Below are 20,513 nucleotides of genomic sequence, written 5' to 3'. Positions count from 1 at the left end.
TTTTTTTTTTAATTTTTATTAAGCATTTCAATTTTTCAAATGGATTTTACACAGTATTGAACAAGATATTATTATACAAACATTTATATATGACAAATCATTGCCCATATAACTGTGATAGCCCAAATAGATTTCTCAGAAATAATGAGATTCTGGTAAAATGAAAAGAGCAGATTTCTATAGAAATACTTCCTCAAACATTAATGTAAGAGAACCATATACATTTATTCCCCTCCTTAACCTAAGGTTTTCTGAATCTAAGAGTCCAGGTATGAACGCAGTTGTTCTGGCAAATTGAATACATATCTCATATTTTGAAATAATACAATACAACGACATGGGAATCGTAAAATAAACTTGGCTCCTCGTTGAGTGACTTAATCCCGCATTAACAGAAACTCTCTTCTCCTAATCTGAGTATTATAAGGTATATCAGGGAAGATTCTAATGGAATGCCCATGAAAGTTTACATTCTGATATTTAAAATACAGCCTAAGAACTATGTCTCGCTGAGACATATCTGTAAATTGGACTATTAAAGTGGCTCTTCATTTAATCTCCATATCAGATGATTTTTCTAATAATTCTGACAAGTTAGTGTCTTCCCCTTGATCTCCCTGATTTTGGTCCTGTGCTCCTTCAAGGGGCATAGGTTGAGATATATAATATCCTCGATATTACAGGAATAGTTGCTTCTGTGTATTTTAATACCTTAATAAGATAACTCCTGAATAACTCCCTAGGCGATAGTAAATGGGTTTTGGGGAAATTTAATATTCTTAAATTAGTTCTTCTAATCTGATTCTCTAACTGCTCGATTTTTTCTGCGTGAATCTTTTCAGATTTCATTAAGTTAAGTTGTACATTTTCTATTTCCTTTGTTTTAACCCCCAGGGCAGTTACCGATCCCTCTATCTGTTCCACTTTAATTTGCATTATCTTATTACTACTTAAGCCATCTTGAACAAGTTTAGCCAATTCATTAATAGATTTTTGCATGGTAAAAATCATGCTATGCCAGTTTCTTTAGCGTAAAGCTGGCTCCTGCTGTTGTAGTAGTCCAGAAGAAATCCCTCTTCAGTTTCAGGGCAGGACCTCATTTTTGGTTTTTACCTGCCGGTGCCAGTGCAAAAGTGCGCAATTTTGGACACATTTAAATTTACTTCATCTGCTCTGCCTTTCCCTCTCCCTCACATCATTGTATATATGTTACCGGGGATATGTAAGATTACAACAACGATTTAACATTTTTCCGTGGTATTATAATGCCCACTGCCTAGTGCCCACTGCACACACTTTGCCTTCTGCCAGGCAAACAGTGAGTGTCATCCTTTCTACTCTATGTGCACTATTTCTCTGTCACAGACGGGCTTCACAATACAGCCTGTTATGCTGCACTTTCTGGCCTGCCTTCACTGCTCACTTATGCCCAGTACTACCTAGCTGCCACTGCCTACACTGTGCCCACTGGCAGTCATACAGAGAATAAATAACTAATCTGAAGTGTAGCTAAGGCTTCAATCACGAAAAAGGATAAACAGAACAGCAAGCGAAGCAACACAAATCTACAATGATGCAGAGATATTGTGATGCCATGCTGCCTCTATGGTTTGTTTTCCTGTCTTGTGTTAATGGGCTGCCACAGCAAAAATCCTTACCAAGAACTCGGAGAGAGCTCAGTGCTATGCTTTCACACAGACAATGTTTAGAGAAACAATGCAGAGCAAAGCTGTGACATGCTCATTCTTCGAGCTCAGCATCACTGTAACCCGCTCTGTGGCATTATAGGAGACTAGGAAAATGCACCGCTGCGATACATCATAACTCTCATTGCTTGACGGAATGCCAATCCGTCCCTTCTCTGCAGCCTGCCCGCTCCACAGTGTATGAACCTTTCTCCATACATTTGCAACTGTTGCTATGCCTATGATTTCCTTGGGTCTTTTGACTATAATTGCTTATAGAAATCATTCTGTTTGACAGAAATGAAACAAGTAGGAATCCTTTAGTTCACGGGTCCCCTTCAGCTCATTTTGGACCCTTAGAGTCTAGAGTCAGAGTTTAAAGCTTTTAAAAAAGCTCTAAAAGCATGGCTTTTCAAACAGGCTTATATTGACTATCTTGAAAAAAAGGACTCAATGGTTTAAAGAAACATTATTTTTATCTTTGTTTTATGTTCTTTTATTAATAATTGATTAACAATTTTATTTTTTATCATATTTTACTGTACCTTTTAGATATTTCAGTTTGATTTTCTGATTTTGTAACATGTAAACCGTTGTGATGTATATTATGAACGATGGCATACAAGAATTTTTAATAAATAAACTAAATAAATAAAAAAGAAACAAGTTGGCTCCACTGATTTCATTTTTATATTTTGTTTTCAATGAATGCACTTCTCTAGCTGAGATGCTTGTTCAATTAGCCCTCCTTTAGGCGGGCATCAAGGGTTCGACGGTTGATCACAGATTACTAAAAGGTTTCAGTTGGTTCCATAGTGTAGTGGGTATCACATCTGCTTTACACGCAGAAGGGCCTGGGTTCAATCCCCAGTGGAGCCATTTTTAACTTGCTGCAGAAACAGGCATGAGTCTGAGTGCAAGGATAACTTAGATACCGAAAAAGCAAGTTGAAGACCAATGGGTTCCATATATGTGCAGTGGAAACCCCACCTGTCAGGTTTTCAGGATACCCACAATCTATATGCGTGGGATAGATTTACAGGCCCTTCCTTCTTTGCTTGCTACTTGAGCTCGTGCGAATTCATAGCAGATATCGTCTTCCCCAGAAGAATTGTGGGAATGGTTACTGGAGATGAAATAAGGAAGCTTTAGGTAAACTCCTAAGCCAACACCTTGTGTGGTAAAAAGAATTGACTCCCTCACAGGCTTTCTGCTTCGGATATATTTAAAAAAGGTTTTACTGTGAGTTTTTGCCTCTACAGCCAACTCCTTTTCAAATTCTCTCTTAGCCTGTCTTATCAATGTCTTACATTTAACTTGCCAACATTTATGCTTTATCCTATTTTCTTCTGTTGGATGCTTCTTCCAATTTTTGAATGAAGATCTTTTGGCTAAAATAGCTTCTTTCACCTCCCCTTTTAACCATGCCAGTAATTGTTTTGCCTTCTTTCCACCTTTCTTAATGTGTGGAATACATCTGGACTGTGCTTCTAGAATGGTATTTTTTAACAATGACCACGCCTCTTGGACATTTTTTTACTTTTGTAGCTTCTCCTTTCAGTTTTTTTCTAACAATTTTTCTCATTTTATCAAAGTTTCCCTTTTGAAAGTTTAGCACGAGAGTCTTGGATTTGCACACTGTTCCTCTTCCAGTCATTAAACCAAATTTGATCATATTATGATCACTATTGCCAAGCGGCCCCACCACCTTTACCTCTCACACCAAATCCTGTGCTCCACTGAAAATTAGATCTAAAATTGCTCCCTCTCTCGTCAGTTCCTGAACCAATTGCTCCATAAAGCTATCATTTATTCCATCCAGGAACGTTATCTCTCTAGCCTGACCTGTTGATACATTTACCCAGTCAATATTGGGGTAATTGAAGTCTAAATGAAGAAGGAGCGAACCCTTGCACATAAGCAAGTATCACGCAACAACACTGGTGCAAGATCAAAATTTAATCACCACAATTTCTATGGTGGTTATTAGCAATTCCAATAATGGGAAGACTCAATTTTTATAGTGGCAACTCCATGCGTTCAACAAAACAGAGTTCGAACAGGTCCCCCGACACGGTCCCGTGTTTCGCTGGGCTGCTTCGGGAGGGACCAGGGGTATATTTTAATCTTTATGAAAATACCCGGAGATTTATGAAAATACCCGGAGATTAAAATATACCCCTGGTCCCTCCCGAAGCAGCCCAGCGAAACACGGGACCGTGTCGGGGGACCTGTTCGAACTCTGTTTTGTTGAACGCATGGAGTTGCCACTATAAAAATTGAGTCTTCCCATTATTGGAATTGCTAATAACCACCATAGAAATTGTGGTGATTAAATTTTGATCTTGCACCAGTGTTGTTGCGTGGTAATTGAAGTCTCCCATTATTATTGCACTACCAATTTGGTTAGCTTCCTTAATTTCCCTTAGCATTTCACTGTCCATCTCACCATCTTGACCAGGTGGACGGTAGTATACCCCTATCACTGTAGTCTTCCCTGACACACAAGGGATTTCTACCCATAAAGATTCAATTTTGTATTTAGTCTCATGCAGGATGTTTATCCTGTTGGACTCTATGCCATCCCGGACATAAAGCGCCACACCTCCTCCCGAGTGCTCCTCTCTGTCATTGCGCTATAATTTGTACCCCGGTATAGCACTGTCCCATTGGTTATCCTCTTTCCACCATGTCTCTGAGATGCCTATTAAGTCTATGTCATCATTCACTGCTATACATTCTAATTCTCCCATCTTACTTCTTAGACTTCTGGCATTAGCATACAAACATTTCAAAGTTTGTTTTTTGTTTGTATTTTCATTCTGCTTTTTAATTGATAGGGATAAGTTAGAAATTTTTAGCTCAGGAGAGTTTTTAGTTACAGGCACTTGGATTACTTTTCTAATTATTGGAACCTCACTGTCGGGATGCCCTAATTCTAATGCATCATTAGTATCCTTTAAAGATACCTCTCTCCGAACCATGCGCTGCTGAGCGACTGTCGGCTTTCCCTTTTGTTCTAGTTTAAAAGCTGCTCTATCTCCTTTTTAAAGGTTAGCGCCAGCAGTCTGGTTTCACCCTGGTTAAGGTGGAGCCCATCCCTTCGAAAGAGACTCCCCCTTCCCCAAAAGGTTCCCCAATTGCTAACAAAACTGAATCCCTCTTCCTTGCACCATCGTCTCAGCCACGCATTGAGACTCCGGAGCTCTGCATGCCTCTGGTGACCTGCGTGTGGAACAGGGAGCATTTCAGAGAATGCTACCCTGGAGGTTCTGGATTTAAGCTTTCTACCTAAGAGCCTAAATTTGGCTTCCAGAACCTCCCTCCCACATTTTCCTATGTCGTTGATGCCCACATGTACCACGACAGTCGGCTCCTCCCCAGCACTGTCTAAAATCCTATCTAGGTGACGCTTGAGGTCCGCCACCTTCGCACCAGGTGGGCATGCTACCAGGCGATCCTCACACCCACCAGCCACCCAGCTATCTACATTCCTAATAATTGAATCACCAACTATGACGGCCGACCTAACCCTTCCCTCCTGGGCAGTAGGCCTTGGGGAGATATCCTCAGTGAGAAAGGACAATGCATCACCAGGAGAGCAGGTCCTTGCTACAGGATCCTTTCCTGCTGCACCTGGTTGGTGCTCTCCCATCATGAGACCTTCTTCCTCCAAGGCAGCACCAGGGCTGCCAGTCTGAAGTTGGGACTGGACTACTATGTCCCTGAAGGTCTCATCTATATACCTCTCTGTCTGCCTCAGCTCCTCCAGGTCTGCCACTCTAGCCTCCAAAGATCGGACTCGTTCTCTGAGAGCCAGGAGCTCTTTGCATCGCATGCACATGTACAACTTCTCACCGGCGGGTAAAAAATCATACATGTGACACTCGATGCAAAAGACTGGGAAGCCCCCCTCTTGCTGCTGGACTGCTGCCTTCATCTCAGTTTTGATCAGTTCCTAGTTAAGTTTTAGGTTGCTATGGGAGTAGGAATGTGTCTAACGTCCTTTAAATGTATTAGTGAATTCACTATGTGTCTGGTAGTGGCCTACTGGGCTCTGATCGAATTCTCAATAAAGGTTTTGTTGGGATTTTTGGTTTTTTTTTTTGTGAAACTGGCACTTGCCTATAAATTAAGGGATTACCTAGGGGGGGGGGGTGGGAGGGTTGGGAAATACAAACAGTCTTAACTTCAGTTAGTCAGCCTGAGTGACTCACTGCTCTCTTGATTAACAAATGTTGGTCCCTATTCAAACCTAATCACACTACCTCAACACCTTTCCAAGGTGAGTAACTGAGCTGAACTATTCAACTTTTCTACTTAGGTATACACTGCTCCTAGCTTATTTCTAGCTTCTGGATACTTTTTGGGTTGGTTGGTTTTTTTTTGTGGTTTTTTTTTTTTTCAATACAAACACTCAGTTTGTATTTAATACTAACACTCAGTTCTTTAAAAGTCTGGAGAACATTCAGTTCTGCAGACTTTTAAAAATAAACACACTACATACTGCTACCTTATTGACTGACTATTTAAAAATACAAACAGTCTAACTTGTTTATTCACTGCCTACCTACTGCTACCTTATTGACTGACTATTTAAAAATACAGTCTAACTTGTTTATTCACTGCCTTTCTGACTATTAAAGGCACAAACACACTAAATAATATTCCCAAATAGTTAACTTTGCCCCAATACTTTAAAAAAAAACAATGTCCCAAGCAAAAACTTACTGATTCCTTTTCAGCCACCAGCAAGGTGATCCTCTCCTCTCAGGATTTGGTGAGAGAGGTAACAGTGGTGGGGCTGCTTGGCAATAGTGATCATAATATGATCAAATTTAAATTAATGACTGAAAGGGGAACAGTATGTAAATCTATGGCTCTAGCACTAAACTTTCAAAAGGGAAACTTTGAGAAAATGAGAAAAGTAGTTAGAAAAAACAGGCGTGGGCCTTGTTTAAAAGTAGCATCCTAGAAGCACAGACCAGGTGTATTCCATGCATTAAGAAAAATGGAAGGAAGGCAAACTGATTACCAGCATGGAAATGTTCCCAAATTTAGCTTAGCCGGTTCAGCACTGAGAAGCCTCCAGAAGATCTAACCTCACTGAAGGGCCTGTCCCTTAATCTAAAAAAATACCCAACTCTACCCTGACTCCCAATCGCTCGGTCATTTTTAATGCAGGCTTGTCTTCGTCTGTTAAAGAAAGGTTCAGACTTTAAAATGTGCAAGGCTGAATGCACATCACCATTATACACAGGGAGGACAATAATGAAAGCCATTTCTGGGGGTAAAGCACTCTTTTATCCACAGAAATAGGCTGTTTGATTACTGTCCATCCTCTACACAAGTAAAGGTAGGAGCTTATAACAAGGCATATTTCTGGTTTGGAGTTCAGACAGGGGGAAAACTATAGCCAGAGAGCAAAGTGTTAGGTCCCTTTAAGGGCTGCAGCTGGAGAGCTAAGCCAGCTCGGGATTATGATGTCTGATTATGACATCACCATAGTTGAGGTTTGAAACCAGGCAACTCCTTTCTTTCTTGCTCTTTGCAACAGACATCCTCTGTTGCTCCTAGGCTGTGATCCCTGTGCTTTGGTGTCGTGCCTCCAGCGTCTCCTGTGTCTTCATGCCTCCAGTGTCTCCTGTGTCATCGTCCCTCCAGCGTCTCATGTGTCTTCATGCCTCCAGCGTCTCCTGTGTCATCGTCCCTCCAGCGTCTCCTGTGTCTTCATGCCTCCAGCGTCTCCTGTGTCATCGTCCCTCCAGCGTCTCATGTGTCTTCATGCCTCCAGCGTCTCTTGGGTCTTCATGCCTCCAGCGTCTCATGTGTCTTCATGCCTCCAGCGTCTCCTGTGTCATCGTCCCTCCAGCGTCTCCTGTGTCTTCATGCCTCCAGTGTCTCCTGTGTCTTCATGTCTCCAGCATCTCCTGTGTCTTCATGCCTCCAGCGTCTCTTGGGTCTTCATGCCTCCAGCGTCTCATGGGTCTTCATGCCTCCAGTGTCTCCTGTGTCATCGTCCCTCCAGCGTCTCCTGTGTCTTCATGCCTCCAGCGTCTCTTGGGTCTTCATGCCTCCAACGTCTCCATGTTCCTGTGACCATCACTTCGTCTCTTCACTATCTGCCACAGACCTTCTGCCTGGACTACGCTGTCTCTTCAAGAGATTGGTTCCTATCTTGCTGGGTGAACGCTCTATATCTTCCTTCTCTTTCCTCTCTGCCCACCTGCCTTTGCTGTTCTTTGCGTTTCCTTCCCTTTCTCTGTCTTGTTTATGCTTCCCCTTTTCCTTTCCCTTACTTCTCCTTTTAGCAAAACAGTTTTAGTGGTTAATATTATTTCCCTCCCATGTAAAATTCCCTTTTATTACCATTAGAGGGTCCCTGAGGGAGAGATAGAGCTGTGGGTTAATAGGGACAGACAGGGAGAGTTTGTAAAGCTAAAGAAGCCCAGCCAGTTGTGCAGTCTGAGCTGATCCTATCAGCACCCTCATAGCCGACTGAGACAGGTGCAGCATTCACTTAAAAACCAGTTGGAGTTACTGTGAAATTCCTCTTCTTCTTGCCCTGCTTGTAATACAGTCTTCATAACAAGCTCTGGTTATTAGCACTGTGGATCCTAGGTAAGTGAGTTTTTCAGTGATTCTGGTATTTTTTGGATGTGCCTTCTTCATTTGTCTGGATACTGTGAAACCCCAGGTTTAGGGAGTCCCAATGTCCTCAGAAAGCCCTCATGAAGGAGCAGGTGGTAGGGGACTTGGGAAACCCAGTTGGTGGGTGGGAGGCTGTCAGGAGAGAGGCACAAGTGCAGGAGCCGGCAAGGCCTCTGCAGTGCTTGCTGGGATCTTCAAGGTCCAAGCAAGTGAGCAAGGGTTTAACCTCCGAGTGTCAGGTGAAGCAGCTTTTGCTTTACTTCTGCTAAGAATGTTTTATTCCAGGGAGGTAAAGGAAGAGATGTGATGTGTGCTCTTCATTCCTGCCAGGAATATTTCATTCTGGGTGGCAGGGGCAGAGCCAGAAGCAGCACAGCTCTTGCTCTGTTTTCCCTGTGAACATTTAAGTGAAGGCTAAGCAATCTTGTATTGCTTAGCAGATAATAACGGGGGTTAGCGAGCGGTAGGATAGGGTTAAATTATAAGTTAGGAGGGAAAGGGGAGGGGGAGAAAGTAAAGCTAAGGGGCCAGTGAAAAGGAAGTATTTTGAATTGAGGAGCTGGGATTGGTTGGGGTAATAGTTAGTGAGGGCAGAGAGCCCTTTGGCGCCTCAGATGGGTGGGAGAGGGCTGAGGGAGCAGGCTGGAATAATTTCCCTCCTCCCTCCCTTATGCTAGAATCATTGGATGTTATTCAATGTGTGTTGTCTCTATTGATTGTCACAGGGGCGGGTAACCCCAGCCCAATATGGTTGATTTTGTTATGTCTTGTTAAAAGGCATTTGGGAGGGGGGGGGTATCTCGTGTAGCGTGCGGCTGCTACATGAGGTGGCCAATGAACAAGAGGGGGTCGAAGCTCAGAGGCCGGGGTACTTACCCACGCTGGTGCGAGGCGGGGTAAGGAAATGGACTCTATGGGTGCAGCTCTACCACTGGGTCGAGGTGGGGAGCAAGTTGTTAAGAAGGGGATAAAAGGGGGGGGGTGTATATGTTGAATAGTGTATTAAGTGTTAGGGGCTCGGGTCATGTTATAATAAACTGCGGCCTTTATTTAACCAAAACAAACATTGTGTGGGATTATAAAGGGGGAGGGGAAGCAATTGAAAGCGAGTCTTGCCTCTCCCAGTTTTTCTTGGGGTGGGAGGCTGCAGGAAGGAGCCGAGGATGAGGCAGGAGCTCTCGTGCCACTCTCCAGTCCTTATGAATATTTCATTCAAGGACAAGGTGGGGAGATGAACCCAAGCTGTGGCAGCAGATCCTGCTCGCTCCTGCCGTGAACATTTGATTATGGGGGGGAGGGGGGGAGTCAGAGACACGGAGCAAAAGCTCCCTCCATGAACCTCTGGTTTGGGGCTCTGGCAGGGGCTGCCTGGGACTGAGCTGTGGGTCTCACCTGGGTCTGGATGTTTCCCAGCCTTGACCTAAATAATCAAAGTATGCAAGGTCTGGCCAATCCCATCTGAATTTTAACCTGAGGTGATAAGGAATGCAAAAGAACACATCTAGATTTGCTTTGTTTATTGCCCCCTCAAAAATACCCCTGCCTGCTTTTTGTGAGGGCTCGGTGTTAAAGGAAAACTCTGCATATAGTTTTCCCCCTGTCCGAACTCCAAACCAGAAATATGCCTTGTTATATGCTCCTACCTTTACTTGTGTAGAGGATGGACAGTAATCAAACAGCCTATTTCTGTGGATAAAAGAGCGCTTTACCCCCAGAAATGGCTTTCATTATTGTCCTCCCTGTATATAATGGTGATGTGCATTCAGCCTTGCACATTTTAAAGTCTGAACCTTTCTTTAACAGACGAAGACAAGCCTGCATCAAAAATGACCGAGCGATTGGGAGTCAGGATAGAGGTGGGTATGTTTTTAGATTAAGGGACAGGCCCTTCAGCGAGGTTAGATCCTCTGGAACTGCTCAGGCTAAGTTCTCAGGAGGCTCCTCAGTGCTGAACTGGCTAAGCTGAATTCCCTGTACGTAGCCGGATCAGTCCAGACTCCTGGGTTTTGCCCCCCCTCTAGCAGTTGGAGACAGAAGTTTATCAAACAAACCTCTGCCTTATCTAGGCTGGTGCCACCTGCAGTCTGGCAGTCTTCCTCTGTCTCCCAGCAGGTGGAGGAGGTGCAGAACCTACAGTCTGTGCTGAGGCCTAGTTTTTCACTTCTAGATAGTATTGTTAGCTGGGTAAAGAGAAGGATAAAGTTAGAATAAGGTATAGGAGCGCAGTGGTTTGCCTGCAGGTCCAGTCTCCCGCCTCCCGGGGGGTTGTGAGGTCCGGAGGGTTTCCGAGGCCGCTGAGGTGTGGGGTGCTTTGCCCTCCTGCCAGCGTGAATTCGTGACTGGGGGTGATACCGGGGAGCCCGGCTCACTCCCCCCAGTAGGTCCAGGACCCGGAGACTATTGGGCGAGTATATTTAAAAAAAAAAAAAAAAAGTTAACATTTTTTTTGTGTTCTGTGGGGGCTTCATTCTCCTTCCCTTCCGGTCGCATTTGGGTGCTTGCGCCCCATTTTCGCCACCTTCCGAGCGATTTTCGGGGCTGTTTTTTGCTGCAGCTTGCCGCCTCGGGCCGCTTGTAGGGCCTGCGGCACCGCCCGGGCGCAACTGTCCTGGGACAATTTGTGTTCCCATTGCCTCTCCGGAGCCAAGGGAGTCTCTGCGGCCATGGGCAGGGACCTGGTGAGGGTCCAAACAGTGACCGGAGCATTTGGGGACTTACATTCTTCAGGTGCCGACCCGATCCCGTGGGAACGCCCCAAGGCGCCAGCGGCACGGGGGGCGGACGAGCCTCCACCGCGATTCTCACCACAACGCAGAGTCCCTAAGGGGGACAGACCTGCGAGACCCAGCTGTGCTGCCAATCCAGAGGTCCCTGAGGGGGATCAGACAGATTTGTCTTCAGACTCTTCTTTTTCGTCTGATTTCGTGTTGCTTATGCATAAAGCCTTCAAGGCCCGCAAAGATTGCCATTTAAATACAGTCTCGAGCGGTATGTGATCCAAACTGTGCGTGCAGCAAACGCAGGTGCGCCCGGCACTAATGCACCTCTTTCTACCGCACCTTACTGTATTGGCCTGTTTGTGATAACCAAGATCAATGCCTGTAGCTCAGATGGAAAGTAGGACATCAGGAAATGCTCACATATCTCCTTTCTTTCTCTTTCCGGTTCCGCTCATCCTGCAAACATCAGCACCGGTGCAACTACTCCCACCCCTCTTTCCACTGCTCCCTCTGCTCTCCCCTACCCCAAGCCTCCCCCTCTCTATCTTCCCTCCACCCTCTCCCATCAATCTCCCTGCCTTATCTCCTGTTCTCCCCCTTCCATCTTTTTCTCCTTTGCTCCTTCCTGTTATTGTATCGACTCCTCCCACCCTCCTTCCAATGCTCTCTCTGCTCTCCCTCCTCTCCCCTAGCCCATGGCTCCCTTCTCTATATCTCCCTCCTCCTTCCTCTCTGCCCACCTGCCTTTGCTGTTCTCTAACTTTCCTCCCCTTTCTCTGTCTTGTTTATGCTTCCCCTTTCCCCTTTTCCTTTCCCTTACTTCTCCTTGACATCCCGTGTGTATTTGGTCTGATTGCAGTGCATGCGCTTCGAAGAAAAAAAACCGGTAAGGAGACTTTGCAAACATCGCTTTGTGCCCTATAATACTTTTAAAGGTCCTTGGTCAGCGGATTTGTCCGGCTGAGTTCGGAATTTAGCTGGACAAACCGCAAAGTGTTAAAATTGTGGGCCAATGAATGGCTAACTTACCTGGATAAAAAGAGATGACTGGGTATGGGGCTTATGTTTAGCTGGGTAGCATATAGTTTTCCCCCTGTCCGAACTCCAAACCAGAAATATGCCTTGTTATATGCTCCTACCTTTACTTGTGTAGAGGATGGACAGTAATCAAACAGCCTATTTCTGTGGATAAAAGAGCGTTTTACCCCCGGAAATGGCTTTCATTATTGTCCTCCCTGTATATAATGGTGATGTGCATTCAGCCTTACACAATTTAAAGTTTGAACCTTTCTTTAACAGACGAAGACAAGCCTGCATCAAAAATGACCGAGCGATTGGGAGTCAGGGTAGAGGTGGGTATTTTTTTTAGATTAAGGGACAGGCCCTTCAGTGAGGTTAGATCCTCTGGAGCTGCTCAGGGTAAGTCTTCAGGAGGCTTCTCAGTGATGAACCGGCTAAGCTAAATTTGGGAATATTTCCAGCCGCCAAGCTGTGATTGAAAATTTATCCAGTAAACGGAATCAACTCTTGTGGTCACTTAGCAGCTCTTCTGAAAACTTACCCCTTACTTTGTATACAGAAATGGGCACAATTAACTTTGTGATAACCAAGAACAATGCCTGTACCTCAGATGGAAAGTAGGACATCAGGAAATGCTCACATATCTCCTTTCTTTCTCTTTCCGGTTCCGCTCGTCCTGCAAACTTCAGCACCGGTGCAGCTACTCCCATCCCTCTTTCCACTGCTCCCTCTGCTCTCTCTCCTCTCTTCTACCCCATGCCTCCCTTCTCTATATATTCCTTCTCCTTCCTCTCTATCCACCTGCTTTTGCTGTTCTCTACTTTTCCTCCCCTTTCTCTGTCTTATTTATGCTTCCCCTTTCCCCTTTTCCTTTTCCTTACTTCTCCTTGACATCCCGTGTGTATTTGGTCTGATTGCAGTGCATGCGCTTTGAAGAAAAAAAACCGGTAAGGAGACTTTGCAAACATTGCTTTGTGCCCTGTAATACTTTTAAAGGTCCTTGGTCAGCGGATTTGTCAGGCTGAGTTTGGAATTTAGCTGGACAAACCGCAAAGTGTTAAAATTGTGGGCCCATGAATGGCTAACTTACCTGGATAAAAAGAGATGACCGGGTGTGGGCCTTATGTTTAGCTGGGTAGCAGCCCTGAAGTGAGATAGATAAACTTACTCCACTGTCTTTGGGTCTATCCAGCGGGAACCCGTACCTGGGTAAGTCCAGCTAACTTCCTGCTCTCAGCACCGCTGAATGGACCTATTAGTTTATAAATATAAATGAAGAAACATTGTGTTGGTATTCAGGGATTGCACAATGCTAATCAGTGATTTCTCAGAGACGAGGAGTCCCTCAGAGCACAGGGAACTGTCTGCCCTCTATAGTTACTCCAGTGAGCCATAGCAAATGGTTTAGTCCACTCACTACCCCTAAACTAGATCCTCCTCTGAGAAAAAGGGACCCAGAAAAGGCAAAACAATAAACATAACAACTGAGGAATCACTAAATAGCAGTCAAATATTTATTTATTAGCACAATCTGTGGTCAGAAGACCTCCTCACTGATTCAGATGTTGGTTGGTTACTCCAGCTCTGCTGACACAAAAACCTGTTAGAGCTGTGTGAGACTTGGTGCAGGACCCTGCTGATACCCAGCACTAACTCACCTGTCACTACTCCTTCACAGAAACAGTGCTAATAAATGAATGTTATAATATATAAGAAAAGGATTTACAGTTAACTCAAAAGGCTTGGAAAACTGCAAACAGCAAAGAGGAAAAAAGGAAAGGAACAGTAATTGCTGGTACTTAACAGTTTGTCTGCAGAGTGAAATGCTGCATCCTTCCCAGTCAGATAGGAGGGTCCTGTGTAACCTTTTCCTGTCACCCCACAGCTGTACTTCCCAGCTGAAACAGGTCTCTCTCTCTCTCTTTCTGCTAATTCCATCTCTCAATCTCTCAGCCCGTTCTGTCCCTCTGACAGATCCTCAGCAGCAGTGCAATGTCTGCTGAAACGAGCATCTCTCTCTCAGTGTTACAGTCTCTCTCTCTCAGAACTTAGCAGCAGGGTGAAGACATCGGTCCTGGGATTCATCCCCTCAGCTCCAGCTCCTGGTGCCAGTGGAAGTCTGCGCTCTTATGCTGCTGCCCGGCTGAAGATCATCTGAATAAAAAAACCTTCTCTCAATATACCAGACTAGGAAAATGCTCCGCTGTGATACATCATAACTCTCATTGCTTGACGGAATGCCAATCCGTCCCTTCTCTGCAGCCTGCCCGCTCCACAGTGTATGAATCTTTCTCCATACATTTGCAACTGTTGCTATGCCTATGATTTCCATGGGTCTTTGGACTATAATTGCTTATAGAAATCATTCTGTTTGACAGAAATGAAACAAGTAGGATTCCTTTAGTTCACGGGTCCCCTTCAGCTCATTTTGGACCCTAAGAGTTGTGATGTATATTATGAATGATGGTATACAAGAATTTTTAATAAATAAACTAAATAAATAAAAAAGAATCAAGTTGGCTCCACTGATTTCATTTTTATATTTTGTTTTCAATGAATGCACTTCTCTAGCTGAGATGCTTGTTCAATTAGTCCTCCTTTAGGCGGGCATCAAGGGCTCGACAGTTGCTCACAGATTAATCAAAGGGGTCAGTTGGTTCCATAGTGTAGTGGGTATCACATCTGCTTTACACGCAGAAGGGCCTGGGTTCAATCCCCAGTGGAACCATTTTTAACTTGCTGCAGAAACAGGCATGAGTCTGAGTGCAAGGATAACTTAGATACCGAAAAAGCAAGTTGAAGACCAATGGGCTCCATATATGTGCAGTGGAAACCCCCCCACCTGTCAGCTTTTCAGGATACCCACAATCTATATGCATGGGATAGATTTACAGGCACTTCCTTCTATGCTTGCTACTTGATCTCATGCGAATTCATAGCAGATATCGTCTTCCCCAGAAGAAGTGTGGGAATGGTTACTGGAGACGAAATAAGGAAGCTTTAGGTAAACTCCTAAGCCAACATCTTGTGTAGTAAAAAGAATTCAGCAGTGACTCTAGTAAAACAAATTTTTCATGGTAGATGGGATGGCTCTTGGAAGATCTATTTTTTGCCAAGAGTAAAAAATGTTAGAATGTGAATGGTGGCTGAGGCGATTATCCCATGAATTATTCAAACAGTATTCTAAAATAACTGGATAGGTGTTTGAAAGTGTAATAAAGAAAAGATCCCACAAGGAAATGGTTCCATGGTGTAGAGGTTATCACATCTGTTTCACACACAGAAGGTCTTGGGTTCAAGTCCCAATGGAGCCTCTTTATGTTTCTAACAGTGGATGAGCATTTTATAGATGTTCAGCCATCAGCTGTATTAGTGTTAGTGAATGCTTGTGTAACCCTTGAAGTTCAATTTTCTTTATGACTCCTTGTGTCTGAAACCTGCACTTTGATTCCCAACCCAGTATCAGAAATGAATCCACACGCTCTTTAGTGAGTAACAGTTTTATCTTTACTGGAATGAATGACTGAAATAAATCTGTTCACTTCCTAAGCATCTGCATTTGTCATATAAACACATGTATATAGTACAAGAGAGAACTCAACTTTGTCATAACTCATGTTAAGTATTTCAACCAGAATCAGCATGTGATATAGCACCCGACCTTAAGCAGTCTCTGAACAAGCAAAGTCCCAGATTGTATCCTACTGTGTGTCCATTTGAATTTAGAGCTGAAGAGGGCGTCAGTACTGCTCTTTGCTTCAACTGCCAAATCCACAATACAGCAGCCTCTATCCGAAAGAAGAGCTTCAAATCCTGACAGGGCACAGTTCAATTACTCCCAAGTCGTCCACAGCAGGGTTCCAGAAAAGAGAACCTTAATCAGTACAGATAATATTTATTAATTCAGAGCAGGGCAGGAACTCTGTTCAAGCTGAGCAGTGATCTGTTTGCACATGCTCAGACAATCCAATTTTTATAAATCTCTTTAGGTAAAGTAAAAACAACTTCAATACATCTCAAAACAATGTTAACTAACATAAATACATTACACATGAATACAATTATAGAGGGCTGCTCACCTTAATCAGTACAGATAATATTTATTAATTCAGAGCAGGGCAGGAACTCTGTTCAAGCTGAGCAGTGATCTGTTTGCACATGCTCAGACAATCCAATTTTGAATCTCCTTCCCCCCCCCCAGCTCTTAAAGAGACAGCACTCTATTGTCAGTCTTTTCATGTCACAATGATGATTCAACATTTCTCTGCCCTAGTTCCTAGAGGTATGTTACATGGTCCCCTCCTAAAACCTGACGTCCCCGGCAGGTATTTATGTCCACAGCTTATATATTAACTCTGTTTGTTTGCTCAATATCTCTTGCATCATACTACTTAGTTGCTGCATGGATATACACGCCTCTAATGGATTCCTTGAATATGACTGTCTCAATATGTTGTGGCTGTGCAACCCCTTGGGCAATTGCACTTCAAAGTCATCGAATCTACTAGGCAGTCTCCTTGGTCTCTGCAATCTTTGCGGTAACGGTAGAAGTCCTATTTTGGTCATTGATTCATCAAGAGTTTTCTTCTTCCCCAAGGAGGATGCACGCTGTTCTTCATTGACTGAGCTGTTCAAATCGCATGAATTGTTATGATTTACTGGTATACTAACTTCCACAGGATCCTCTTCCCATGACTCTGGATGAAACTCCTCCGCATTAGGATTTAATGTTCCATTTGACTGAATTTCACCAGTAATTGGACTCTCTTCCAGTTCAGCTGGATCTGAACTTCCGCTCTCCATAATAGAGCCATCCATACTATCCTCAGCGTCCTCCTTCTGCTTTTTCCTCAATTGCTTGGTACTATTGATGGTTCACAGTGAATATCAGCCTCTTCTCTTCCAGAAATAAATCCACAGGGGCGCAGTAGATCCCTGTGTAACGTCCTTTCGGGTCCATCCCCTGTTTCTGGCTTCACCACATAGACTGGTATACCTTCAATTTGTTTTACCACAATATACACTGAAGACTCCCACCGATCAGCCAATTTGTGCTTGCCCCTCAACTTCACATTCTTGACCAATACTCTATCACCCTCTTCCACTGAGGATGGCATTACTTTCGCATCCCATCTGCGTTTGTTGGCTAGTTGATGTTTCTCAGCTTCCTGAGTAGCCAGCTCGTATGCATACTTCAACCTCTGACGTAACTCTCGTACATATTGGTGATGAGTTTTAGCGTTATGACCCACTGGACTGATGCCGAAGCATAAGTCTATTGGAAGTCGAGGTTCTCTTCCAAACATGAGAAAAAACGGAGAAATTCCAGTACTGTCATTCCGAGTACAATTATAGGCATGTACTAGTGGCCGAACATATTTTCTCCAATGTTCCTTACGCTTATCCTCTAATGTACCAACATTTCTATTAAGGTTCTATTGAAGCGTTCTACTGGATTTCCTCGAGGGTGATATGGAGTGGTTCTGGATTTAGTGCCTGCTATTCTACATAGCTCTGAAATGAGTTCAGATTCAAAATTGGCTCCTTGGTCACTATGGATTCGTTTTGGAAATCCATAGTGGCAGATGAAATTCTCCCACAGGGTAACAGCAACAGTTCTTGCAGTCTGATCTCTAGTGGGATATGCCTGAGCATACTTAGTAAAGTGATCCGTGACTACCAAAACATTTCGTGTATCCTTGTCGTCAGGCTCTAAGGTAAGGAAGTCAATGCAAACTAGCTCCATGGGGGCGTAAGCTTTTATATTTACCAAGGGGGCTGCTTTTTTCTGCTCTAGCTTTTCTCCGCACACATCTTTCGCATGTCTTCACCCATTGCTCTACCCCATGTGCCATTCTCGGCCAATAAAAACGTGCACGTGCTAAGTCCAAGGTCCGTTCACAACCCAGATGGCCAGTTTCATCATGTACCCCCTCCAGAGCTCTCTGACGATATTTTCTTGGAATCACAAGTTGTTGGTGTGGTCCTCCACTCCTCATCACTTTTCTGAAAAGTACTCCCTCTTGAAGACATAGTTTTTGCCATTCTCTGAAGAATAATCGCAATTCTGGATGCTCCCGATTCCTGTCTCGATCTTCAAATTTCTCACCTCTCTCCAGCATCATTATGACTTGGGATAAACATGGGTCTTCCCTCTGGAACACTCTCCAGTCACCCAAGGTAAACCCAGGTAGGGTGGGTTGTCCAGGCCACAGGTCCGGGTCATCAAAATCATCTGGAACAGCATCTCCTCCTGCAGGTAAGATTTCCACCAAGGCACCAGGGCTGCACTCAAACTTGGAAGTAGAATGAGGTGTAATGGGAGTGTCGTAGTCTCCCGAATCTTCTGAAATATGTGTCAAAATAGAGACATCATGCTTCTGGAATGCCGCCTTACATATTACCTTAGATAGCGTGTCCATTCCTTCTTGATCTGTCTTCACACGAGATAGCATCTTGGCAACCCTCTCCTCATATTTCAAAAATTCTTCATCATCTTCTTCAGGATCATGTGGTCTCCTAGACAACCCGTCAGCATCTATATTGGCTTTACCAGATTTGTATCCGATGTCAAAGTTGTACAGGGAGAGGGATGCTAACCATCGATGACCTGTGGCGTCCAGTTTAGCAGTCGTCAGGACGTACGTCAGAGGGTTATTATCTGTCACTACTTTAAACTCTGCACCATATAGATAATCATGAAATTTTTCACAAACTGCCCATTTAAGGGCTAAAAATTCCAATTTGTGGATAGGGTAATTCCGTTCACTTTTAGTGAGCCCACGACTGGCATATGAAATCACTCGCAGTTTTCCTTCTTGAATTTGGTAAAGTGCAGCGCCTAGCCCTGTAGTGCTGGCATCAGTGTGTAATACATAAGGTAGCTTCCAATTTGCGAAAGCCAACACAGGGGCAACCGTGAGTTTTTCCTTTATAATTTCGAATGCTTTCTGACATTCTGAGGTCCACCGCGTACCCAATAGCTGCTGACTTTGAATCCGGGCTTCTTTCCTATCCTTTCGACTGTTTGTTAGTCCCACCAACAGATTACTGAGCGGCTTCACCAAGCGTGAGTATTGATTCACGAATCTTCGGTAATAGCCCGCAAATCCTAGAAAAGATCGCAGCTCTCTAATGTTTTTAGGTTGTGGCCACTTAGTAATGGCTGAAATTTTCTCTTCATCGGGGAGCACCCCCTTCTCTGAGATATGATGACCCAAATATTTCACTGACTTCTGAAAGAATTTACATTTAGATGGAGAGAGCTTCAATCCGCATTTCAACAGTCGTTGTAACACCCTCATCAATCGGTCCTCATGCTCTTCCAGTGTGTCCGAGAATATTATAAGATCATCCAAGAAGGCCACAACTTCATGTAGATTAATATCAGTCATTACTTTCTCTATCATTCTTTGAAAACTTGCTGGAGCATTTGTCAGTCCTTGAGCCATTCTCTTAAATTGCCAGTTTCCAAAGGGCGTGGTGAATGCAGTTTTAGACCTATCCATTTCTTCTACCTCAATCTGATAGTACCCACTCTTGAGATCTAGTACTGAGAACCACTTGCTACCTGATAGGAGAGTGAATGTCTCCTCAATTCGAGGCAATGGATAGGAGTCTTTTCTGGTTATGTTGTTCAATTTACGATAATCAACAACCATCCTCAAGGTACCATTCTTCTTTCTAACCAATACCACAGGTGAAGCATAAGGGCTATCAGACTCCTCAATCACTCCTGTGGCTAATAGCTCCTTCAGGTGCTGCCTGAGATCCTCAAAGTCAGCTGGGGATACATGACGTGTGCGCTCTTTAAATGGAGTTGGATCCAACAGGGTGATTTTATGCATTATTCCTGGAATACATCCAATATCAAGGTCATGACAGGAAAATGCTCCTTTTGCCTCTTGATTAATTCTCTTTTCTATATGCTGTTTAAACTCTTCAGATATTGGAGAATCTCCGAAGTCTAGCGACACCTTCTCAGACTCCATGTTACCCTCTCCAATAGATTCTAGTTTAGCACCATCCTTATAGGTCGAGCCTGTAACGTTCATGGTCCTCACTATATCGACTGGCTCACCTACACCCAGTGTCCTTCTAGGAGGCAAACTGATGCTACAATCCGATATATTCTTCATTAGCACCCTAGCCTTTGTGTGCGACTTACTGCCAGTTCGGATGAGTTGAGGTTGTACTAGTAAGCCTCCGGGTAGAGGATAATTTTCTGAAGCCTCAAGCAATATGGACAAACTCTGACCATGTCTGAGCATTCTCAGAATGCATTCCACTTCCTTCGCTTCATCCCTTTCGAACACTATTGGTCTGGTGCTGGTCAATCTAGCCATCATTGGCCTAGTAACTCTTTGATTGGAACTTTGATGAGAAACATAGGTCTGATATGTAGTTACCCAATTTTTGTCCATGGCTAACTCCTTAA

At 44.0% G+C, this 20,513-nt stretch overlaps 3 non-coding genes across 3 annotated transcripts; all 3 read left to right on the top strand.

Moving 5' to 3' along the window:
• The first annotated feature begins 2,491 nt into the window (after window positions 1-2,491).
• TRNAV-UAC lies at window positions 2,492-2,564 on the top strand. The gene has a single exon. It is a non-coding gene; the product is annotated as a tRNA-Val (tRNA).
• Window positions 2,565-14,731: 12,167 nt separating this feature from the next.
• On the top strand, window positions 14,732-14,804 carry TRNAV-UAC. Its single transcript has one exon. It is a non-coding gene; the product is annotated as a tRNA-Val (tRNA).
• A 513-nt stretch (window positions 14,805-15,317) lies between these two features.
• On the top strand, window positions 15,318-15,390 carry TRNAV-CAC. Its single transcript has one exon. It is a non-coding gene; the product is annotated as a tRNA-Val (tRNA).
• The last annotated feature ends 5,123 nt before the right edge of the window (window positions 15,391-20,513 follow it).

The sequence above is a fragment of the Rhinatrema bivittatum genome, chromosome 2 (assembly GCF_901001135.1).
Source record: "Rhinatrema bivittatum chromosome 2, aRhiBiv1.1, whole genome shotgun sequence".
NCBI lineage: Eukaryota > Metazoa > Chordata > Amphibia > Gymnophiona > Rhinatrematidae > Rhinatrema > Rhinatrema bivittatum.
The sequence above is the reverse complement of the archived record's forward strand: the minus strand, read 5'-3'. Positions and strand labels throughout refer to the sequence as shown.